Genomic DNA, 10068 nt, shown 5'->3' with positions numbered 1-10068 from the left:
GTAAATCTATCACAGCATTCCAAGTGGGCTGTCTGGCTGTCGAGCTGTCTGGCCATCAGTGCATCTGGCTGTCAGGCTGTCTGGCCATCGGGGTGTCCAGCTGTCGGGCTGTCCATCCGTCGGTGTGTCCGATGCATCCCCCGGCAGCTCTGCTGAGGGGCGTTTGCTTCTCGAGGGGAGGGTCTTGCTGGACCTTGATTTTTGGGAGTGTGTTGAACGTGTCGCAGCTTGAATTGCTCTACAGCTCTGCCAGGACCTGTCTGAGGGCTGTTCTCACCGTCTCCCCCAGGAGCTCAAGCTCCTGGCAGCTGGTGTTGTCACAGTTTTGCAATGTTTTATTGGCACAGAAGAGACCGGCTCAGTTACAGCCCTTGGGTTCTGTGGAGCTCGTGACCCAGAGCACCTCAGAGGAAGGAGGTTTGTGGGGGCAGAGGATCGGGGAGCTCTCCCTGGGAATGTGCTGCTCCAGCTCTGGCTGTGCCATGCTCACAGAACAGGGACTCGCTGCCTTCTCCTTCCCATTGCCATTTCCCTGTGGTTGCCTGGGCTCTGATTCTCCCATGCTGGATTTTTCATAGGAAATATTTCATAGGAAATATGTGGTTTTTATTTCATAGGAAATATGTGTTTTATAGTGTCCATCCACCTTTCCCACGTTCAGGATGTTTCCCAAACTGAAATAGCATGGTTTTAGGCTCAAAAGTTGTTAATAATAACACTTAAGAGTTATTTTATGTACAGATATGCATGTACTTGTTGTATAGAGACTGTTCAATTTTTGAGGATGATCCAATCAGAGCAAATAATGAGGATTAATAGGTGGAAAGATGAGGTAACAATAAGGTGTGAGTAGCTGGGTATACAGCCCTCACCAGCTATTGTGGTTTGAGTGTTCTGGATGCTTGGCAGAAGAGGACAATTCAAAGGATGATGCTGTAAAAATGGGGTTTCAGTGGGGACAGCTGCTCTTGTTCATGGGGGGCATCTCCAGGTCAGGAACATCCCGTGTGAGGGACAGGTTGGTGGCTGGTCTAGGAGTGACCAGTTGTGGCACAGTTTTGAGTGGGAAGCTGAGACTGGCAGGGCCATAGAAGAGGCCAAAGCTGTGTAATTTTATACTGCACAGCAATTTTTGCTACTCTTCTCCAGATCAGGCTGGACCATGGAAGCTGCAGCTGTGTCTGTGCTGCAGGAAAATCCAGACCTGCACTGGAATGTCAAGCTGGAATCTGGGCTCTTGGTCTGTGCCTCAGCAGAAAATCCTGATCAGAAGCTTTATTGCACAGGAATTTCTTTTAATTTTCTTCACAACAGATTGTCCTCACTCTTCCGTGCCAGTATAAAACCGCATTTGTACCTGCTTCTGCTTTTTAGCTGAACTCGAATTAAAGGTAGATTAAAACACCAATAATACCAGAGGTTTGCATGCCATTGTAGGGTCCTGGGTTCTTAAAGTTCTCTCCAAGTGAGACGAGATGAGGAGAGAGTGTGCAGCAGGAGTGTGGGGATGGGGAATGGCCATCACTAAGGGGACAGCTGGGACTGCAAGGGACAGCCCAGGAGTGGAGCTGGTTGTCTGCAGCTCCCTGCTAGGGCATAAAACCAGCGTTAGTCTCGCTGCTGTCCTTAGCTAAATATTTTTCTTGGAAAAACACTTAGGTAAAGCTGTGTTTTGAGCATTTGTGTGGTCACAGAGACCTCTGGGTGTCTCTGGCTGCAAGCCCAGGGGGTCGCACACACCCTTAGAAAAATGATGAAATGTGAATTTCCTGGCCCAGAAAACCCAGTTGTAATGAGAGTGCTGTGGTGCGGTTTGTTGAGCAATATATTGGATTTTAAAGAGTAACAGTAGTGCCTTGACTCTGTATCTCCAGATGGTTTTTAGAGGAAGGGAGCATTGCTCAAGCACGTGGTGGGATTCCTGTGCAGGAGTTCTGATCCCTCCCAGCTCAGGGTATTCTGCAGTTGCTTCTGTGGTGTTGAACTGCCCTGTGTGGTGCTGGGGCTTGAATCACGAGGAGGAAATAAACTTGCGTGTGTGTGCTGCATAGTGCAGGCCAGGATAGCACGTACTGGAAGGAGGGTTCCTGCTTACCTAGCTCTGCAGTTGAGCAGGACAGGTTTTGTTTTTACTCAGTGCATCTCTCGGTGGCGGTGAGCACAGCTGGCACTGCTGTGACTCTTTCTCTTTGCAGACAAATCATGGCATAAAGCACTTTTTCCTTGGCAGAGCTGCGTTCCTGCTGTAGAGGCAGCAGAGCCAGAGCAGGGAAGGAAGAGCCTTTGCCTGGCAGGAATTGCAGCGGGTTTGTGGCACCCTGAGCGTGCCGGGCTCTGTGCTGGGCACAGTCAGTGTCACCGCCTGCCAGGGGCCAGGCTGAAGGTCACAGAGGGGAAATGGTTTGTGCGGTCCCAAAGGAATTCTGTCTTGCTCTTGGTGTGTCCTGTGTGATGGAGCTGTGAAGGGCAGGACCGGGGCAGCAGGAGCATCGGTGGCCGGGCTGCCAGCCCTGCGTGCCCCGGGCCCAGACCCTGCCTGGGGGCTGCGGGACAGCCCCGGAGTCCGGCTGGGGCACAGGGGGCTGCTTCGGCAGATTTTCTTTGGGCAGGTTTCCCGGCAATACCGCCGGGGACCGTGGCAGGAGCAGTGCGGGCCGGGCCGGCAGCGAGCTCCCGGGGCTGCACTGGGCGCGGGAGAGCGTGACGTGCAGTTTTGCGGGAAAACGCTTAACCGGCGAAGGCTGTTTGTTTGATTTTTCCCGGGAGTTCGCTCGCAATGGCAGAGCGGCAGAACCCTGGATTTTGGGCAAGAAACGGTTAAAGCAGCGTTAAACCAGCGGCGTTGCGTGTCCTGTGTGTCCCCGGCCGCGGGCGGACTCCAACTCCCGCCGTGCCCCGCGCGCCGCCGCGGGCTCCCCCTGGCGGTGTCCGGCAGCGGCGGGGCCGCGGCGGGCGGACAAAAGGCGGCGGGTCCGCCCCTCCCTCCACTTCCCCGCCCTCCCTCCCCGGCGGCGGCGGCGGTGCCGGTGCCCGCCCCTCCCTCCCCTTCCCCTCTCCTCCCTCCCCTTCCCCTCCCCTCCCTCCCCTTCCCCTCCCCTCCCGCACTGCAGCTCCTCCGCGCGGCCGCGGCGGGCGCTCGGCGGGGCCCCCCGGCTGCGGGCGGGCGCGGGTTGCGCTGCGCGGCGCGGCCGCCGGGGGCGCTGCGGCGGCGCCCCCCGCCCCCCCGCCTCCTCGCCGTCCTCCTCCTCCTTCCCCCCGGTGCATTCTCCGGCTGACGGGAGGGGGAGGGCAGGGAAGGAGCCCGGCCGCCATTTTCGAGCCGCGCCGCCGCCGCGCTCGCCCGGAGCAGGGGGGGACCGGGCGCGCCGACGAGAAGCGCCGCAGCGCCCGCTCCGCCCCAGCGCTCCGACCCGGGGGCGGGGGGGCCCCGCTCCCCCCCTCCCCCCCCACCCCCAGCACTGCAGCCGCCGAGGGAGACGGGCGAGCCCATCCCCCGTTCCGCCGGGGCGGGCGGGGGGGGCGCCGGGGGTGGCGGCGCCGCGGCTGCCGCCCCTCGTCCCGGGGGGGCCCGCTTGGTTTGTTTGCGAACTGCGCCCGTTTCGCCGCGGCCGAGCCCGCCCGGACCGCGCTCGCCGCTCGTCACGTGGTAGGTGCCGCTCGCCCCGCGCCCGCCGCCCCGCGCCCGCCGCGCCTCCCCCGCCGCCCCTTTGTTAGAGCCGCCGCGCCCCGCCGGGCCCCGCCGCCGCCGCGCCCCAACTTCTGCGAGCCCCCCCCCGCGCTGCCCTTCCCCTCCCCGGTGCGGCGGAAAGTGCGGGGGTCGTGGCAGGAGAGCCGCCCCGCACCCCCCCCTCCCCGCCCGCCGCCCCCGGTGCTGCGTCTCCCCGGGGCGGGGGGGGCGCCGCGGGCGGGGGGCGGCGGCGCCGCTCGACATTGAAATCCCGGCGCCGGGGGTCCCGCAGGGTCGGGCCGGGGCCTCTCACGTGGCCGCTGCCCCCGGGGAGGGGAAGGGACGGACGGGAGGGAGGGAAGGGGGGGCAGCGTTCCCTAACCTGGTGGGAAAAGGGGGGCTGGGGTGGGGGGGCACACGCGAAGTTTTAAAAGTAAACAGAAAAAAAAAATTAAATTGCATAACCTCAAAGCTTGCAAAACGCGTGGAGGGAGCAGGTCCCGCGGCCCCAAATCCGCCTGGAAAATAGGAGCGGAGCGGTGCCGGTAATCCCGGTGGGCTGTCACCGGCGGGAGCCGTGTCACCGGGCGCTCTCCCTTCTCCCGGGGTGCACAATAGCGTCATTTTCCAGGTGGCTTCGAGCTCCAAAACCGTCTCCCTGTATTTACTTTCTAGCCGCATATTTTGTATTTTATTTATTTGGAACCGGCCCTGCCGATCCAGGATTATTTCCCCCCTAAACAAGCTGGAGGAGTCCGGCTATCCTGAAATGCTTTCCGTGATCCATACGTGTGTTTACTTCCATCACGGGATTAGCATCTTCCAGTGCTTGGTTACGGAGAAATTTCCATCATTTGGGGTATAAATGGGGGTTATGTAGGAGGAAAAAATAAAGCAGCTAAATATATTGGGAACTAAACTTATTTTTCCCCCAAAAATCAGACCCACCTTCCAAACCGAGGTGTCATCTCTCCTCTGCTTGAATTTGTGTCCAGGTGGAGCAGAAGGCAGGCACTCCATAGATTATATTCCCTGTTATGTAAAATGCACTTGAATGACAAACTGTAGTTTTCCATGAAACCGGTCAGGATATGGGAGGAACTGCAGGTTTTTTATTTGTTTTGACTGACCATTATATTTTGAACTGCTTTGGGCCACGGCCGTGTCGCTGGTTACATCATGTCGTGTGTTGTGTTCGGGGTGCTTTGTGGCTCTGAAAATAAGGTGAGGAGGCAGCAGCCGGTCCCGGGCCGGGCGGGACTCGCCGTGGGTCGGTGCCGCTGCTGCGGGGGGATGATAAAACACCGGGGCTGCCCGGGCTCTGAGCGTGGCTGTGTGTGTGCCCCGAACCCCTGCCAGCCCGGGCATCTGCCTGCGTGCAGGCGTTTTCTCTTTAAAACCATATTTGTCCTTTTTATAGCCTTTGTTTTCATGGAGGAACCTCTGATGCTCTTCCCTGCTTTAGCGTATCCTCATGGATTTTCATTCTGGCACGGGAACAGCGACGCTCCTCAAGCTGATTATATATATTTTTATTTTTTTTCTTTAATTGAGAAGTCAGCAGCGTTTTAAATCGGCCGAGGGGGCGGTGGAGCAGAGCGGGGCCGGGGGAGCCCCGGGCCGGTACCGATCCCGGTTCCCCCTTGGTTCCCGGCCCGGTTCCCTGCTCGGTTCCGGCTCGGTTTCTGGCCCGGTTCCCCCTCGGCTCCCGGCCCGTTTCCTGGCCCGGTTCCCCCTCGGTCCCCGCTCGGTTTCTGGCCCGGTTCCCCCTCGGTCCCCGCTCGGCTCCCGGCCCGGTTCCCGGCCCGGTTCCCCGCCCGCCCCCGCGCACCAGGGACGGGCGGCCCGGCTTTGGCGCGGCAGTGGGGATGGGGACGGTGTTTTGGTTTTTTTTTTGGTTTTTTTTTTTTTTTTTTTTTTTTTTTTTTTTTTTTTTTTTCCCCTGTATAGCCGCACTGCCAAGGTAGCACAGCTGTGTGGGGCTTAATGGATTGATATGCTGCAGGAGCAGTTAATTGTGGAACTTGGTTGTGGTACTGTTATAGCTGATTTGTAATGATTTAGCAATGAGGAATGACTTGTGTTCCCTCGTCAGAGGTGATAAAGCAGCAGATGACCAGGCAGATGTGGCTGTGGGTTTCTCTTGCGCCTTTTTTCCCCTCTTTTGCCTGTTATTTTTTTTGAAAGCTGTATTTCAGTCCCATTTGCTGTTGGAGATCATCCGGTAACCGGAGAGCTGGTGAGAGTGTGACATCATGCGAGGCAGGGGTGAAAACTGAGCGGTTCTGTGACCAAAGTCACTTCCTTTTGCCCTGTTTATAACTCGTGTTTTGGTGAAGGCCGCTGCCATTATCTAATGAACGCCCAGAACAAAGCCTGTCTCTGGAGTTCCAGCACTCCACCCTTCCCTGCTCAGGCTCCACTTGCTGCCTGTCCTCAGGAACCTCAAAAGGCTTTTCCAGGGAGGATGAGACTCAATGGACAGCAAGGTAAAGATAAGGCCTGGGGATTCTTAGGCCCAGCGCAAGGGGAAGGGTAAAGCTTGGGGAGTGGAGAAAGGGCAAGCAGCACATATTTTTATTTCTGAGCTTTCCCCTCAGCCCCTTCCATACAATTTTCCTCTTATGGAAAATTGCCTTTTTCTAGCACCATTTTTTGAGAGTAGGTCAGTGGTATCTCAGCCTGAACCCAAACAGCACCTGATTTTGCATTTTTCTGTTTGTTTTTAAGCTGGACTGTGAGAGAAACAGGTGGGTCAACTTAGGCCTAAATGGGAATTTAATTCCTGGAAGGGTCTCAGGTGGATCACACGGTGATGAGACCAAATAATGAGTAAGTTCTGCATGCCTGCCTCTCTTTCCAGTGTTTATCCTTCCTTTAACAAGAGCTCTGAGCACTGGGCAGTTGCAGTGGCAGGTGATCTGAGAAGCAGCGTTTCCGTTGCTGCATTTTATAAATACCATGTCCCTGCTCATGACTTCCAGGAATACAATGTCTATCTGGAATGAAAAGCAGCAAAGACTTGGTTTGAAAATCCTTCCCCGTAAACAGGAGTTTGGCTGCTTGTTGGAGGATGCAGTTTTCTGTGACAAATCGTTTAAATTGGAATAAAAGCTTTCTGTTCTTTCTCAGCTGGGCCAGGAGTTGTCATACCCAAATCAGCAAGAGTCTGGGTGATGCAGAACTTGAGTAAACATAATTCCATTAAACCCTGCACATGTCCTCATCAGCCTGAGTTCAGAGCTGTGTTTTTGGAAGAGGAGAGGTTGGGTAAGGTCTCGTTCAGGTTTTTAAAGAAAGTTAGAAAACCAGTCTGGATTTCTTCTGCCACGAGGTGCAGCCAGCAGGTGACTGCCAGAGTTTGGAGAGTGAGACAAATGGAGAAATGGGAGATGTTAATAGTTGGGAAGACTTAATTCTGGAGTTCTGACAGTGCAGTATCTGAATTTAGTGATGAAACTGTGCTGTTTATCTGATAAGATGAGGGAGAAAGGTAACAAAATCAAATCTTAAGAGGGGAAATGGGGGTAGCTGTCAGCCTGAGCAGGCCTCATCCTCATCTGTGCCTGAGTTAATATCTTGCTGCAAACTTGTTTTTTTCACATTTGGTGGAAAGGAAAGTTTAATTGAAATACATATTTCTGTACTGGGAGCTGCTTCAGGCCTCAGAGGCCTTAGCAGAAGGTGGACCTTAAAGATTTCTAATTTTCAGCTCTCAAACGTTAGGAAGCATCTCTGTGAAATCTTTACAACTTCCTGTCAGGGTCTGCAGCGACAGGATGTGATGGGAAGGTTACTGCCAGGTTGCTCTGCACTAAATGAGGAAGAGCAAGCCCAGCTCAGGCTGTAATTAGGGCCGTGGAAAAGAGCCTGTGATGTGTGAGTGAGCATCACCTTTGATTAAACTGCTTGGAGCTGGTGTCAGCCGTGCTGGGCTGTGCTCTCCTCTGAGATCAGTCAGCTGAGCTCTCTGTCCTGAGGATGCTGAACTCCAGTCAGAGTAAAATCTGTAAATTTGGCTGCCAGCGTGGGCAGGGGTCTGCTGCTCTGGGAAATTTAGCTCTGCTCCCCTTTGGGCTATTTTATTTTATTTCCTCTTGAGGACACGGCCAGCTATCCCAAGGACTTCTTGTAGTGAAAGCATGGTTCTAAAATACTAAGTATAAAATATGAAGTATTAAGATGGTGCTACTTTGTGGAGCAGGGGGTTGTTAAGGGTATGGCCACTTATCCCGAGGCACTCCAAAATACTTCTTGTAGTGACAGCCAATGCCTTGTTCTAAAATACTAAATATAAAATATGAAGTATTAAGGTGGTGCCGCTTTATGGGGCAGTGGGGTGTTGAGGGTGTTGGAAACAGTTATATATGCATTTGAGCAAAGGTGGGTATGGCTGTACCAAGTGAATGAAAATGTATCTTTAAAATTAAAAGGCAATTCTGTTTTTTGTTTAACTTGCTCCCTGAGTCCTGAGTTCAGTTTTTCATATTTCCTGGGCAATTTGCCCAGATTATGCGAAAGAAAAACAAAATCTTTCTGATACTGGATGGGGGAGACCCAGATTTCACAATTAAAGCTTTCTAAAATTTTATTTTATTTTTTATTTTTTGTCTCTGACAGGCTGCTGCTTTCTGCAGATGTCCCATTATTATTTTTGAAACATATTTCTTTTGATTTGACTAAACTGCAACTTTGTTCTGAAGAGTAGCTTAACAGCAATGGGTATTTTTATCTCCAGCCACTTAGTTTTCCAGGTGAAGGCATTCTTGCTTTTAATTATTCACTTTTCCAGATTTTTTTGGCAGTGATGACAGTTAATCTTGCTTTGTGGCTTCAGTTTTTCTTTCTGACATCATATTGATGAAACCTCCTTTACCTCAGATGATGCAATTGGTTTGGTTTATTTATATCCAGTGAGAGTTCACAGGCGTAAGAGAGAATTATTCTTGCAGAAGAGATCTCAGAGTTGACCAGACCCTGCCACTCATGTGGACAAGGAAATAGAAACAGCAGCTTTTAGTTTAATCTTGAGAGCTTCTCTTTGGAAACAAACAGAAGTGGAGCTCAGTAGTATTTCTGGTATGTTCTTACTACTAAAATTCTTATTTTTCCCTGGGAGATTAGGGGCAAGTCTGTAGTGTTAATAGCTGTGGAATGTACTCATGTGTATGTTGTAAAAATCTGTGGTTCTTGTGTATGTTCTTGACCATTTTAGAATTAATATTTAAAAGAAAAGAGCCTGTTTCCCAAATGTGGGTCACTGCAAGCACACAGTCTGCACGTGATAACTGGCTTATCAATAAGGTGATCGTCCTCACGTTTCCTTAATTAAAGCTTTGAGAGTTGCTTCTCATGTAAATCCCTTTCTAAATTGGTCAACACCTGTCTTACAACTACAAAATGTTGAGAGGTGATAACAAAAGGCACGTAGAGAATCTGTTATGTACAGTTGTAACTTTGGTGGATGGACATTGTGGATGTGGAAAATATTTGTAGGGCTCAGGGAGTTGCTGTGTGTTGTTATCTGCTGAGGTTAGCACAGATGATGTGTTTTACTTGCAAAATGAAGTGTAGAGGGACTTTATTTTACCAAGTTTGGGGGTTTTCGTGTGCTTTGTTTTGGTTTTTTGACTGAAACATATTTGTAACCACACGGACTCAAGAGTTGGCCGCGCTGCTGATTTGTAGTGGGGGAGGAGAGGGGAAGTGGGAATTGGTATAATGCTCACTTCCTTCGGGGTAACTCTGCTTTTGTTGCTTCTAGCAGCACCTTTGTGTGCTCAGGAAATGGGTGTTGGGGACAGCTTGGGCTGAAGGGCTTTCAGGGTGCAGTAGTGCAGAGTTTGGGGTCATGTCAGGGAGTTAAACCACAATCCAGGAACGTAAATGTGTGAGGTGGGCGTGTGAGGCCCGGCAGTGCAGGGAGGGATGGAGGGCACAGGTGGGGGAGCCAGGTGGGTGCCACGGTGGGATTGATGTCTGGGAAAAGAGCACACACAGCCCTTCCAGAGGCAAACTGGTGCCTCAGAGCTCCCCATGTTTCTCATGGCCCTCACTGGAAGCACAGTGCCTGGTTTCTTCCACAAAGAATTCAGAGAGCCAAAACTTCCTGTGTTTGTTTTGGGCTTGTTTTCTGGGGTGCCACACAAAATCATGTGCTTGGAAACCCAGTTCTCCTTCCAATGTCTGATTGTAGAACTGAGTTTTAGAAGCACAGGGTGTTGAATAAGTCAGCAGGCCAGGGGATTGTTTTCAGGGGTGTCATGACCTGGTCCTGCTCCAAGTGTAGTGTGACTGGGTGTGTTCCTCCCATCACTGCCTTGTGTCCCACTCCTCCTCTGCTCAGGGTTCCAGTGATGGGTCAGGAGTCCCCCGAGGAGCCCTGGTGGCTCTGCTGCCTC

At 52.7% G+C, this 10068-nt stretch overlaps 1 protein-coding gene across 3 annotated transcripts in view; it reads left to right on the top strand.

The window, feature by feature from the left end:
• Positions 1-3282: 3282 nt before the first annotated feature.
• KANSL1 (KAT8 regulatory NSL complex subunit 1) overlaps positions 3283-10068 on the top strand; it is a 68922-nt gene continuing 62136 nt past the window's right edge. For all 3 annotated transcript variants that reach the window (XM_059489060.1, XM_059489059.1, XM_059489058.1), the window contains exon 1: positions 3283-3646. The gene's annotated coding sequence lies outside the window, so the exon portion shown is untranslated. The remainder of the gene's footprint in view (positions 3647-10068) is intronic.

This window comes from Ammospiza nelsoni, chromosome 26 (assembly GCF_027579445.1).
Source record: "Ammospiza nelsoni isolate bAmmNel1 chromosome 26, bAmmNel1.pri, whole genome shotgun sequence".
Taxonomy (NCBI): Eukaryota; Metazoa; Chordata; class Aves; order Passeriformes; family Passerellidae; genus Ammospiza; species Ammospiza nelsoni.
Note: the sequence above shows the minus strand (reverse complement) of the source record. Positions and strands in the feature narration are given on the sequence as shown.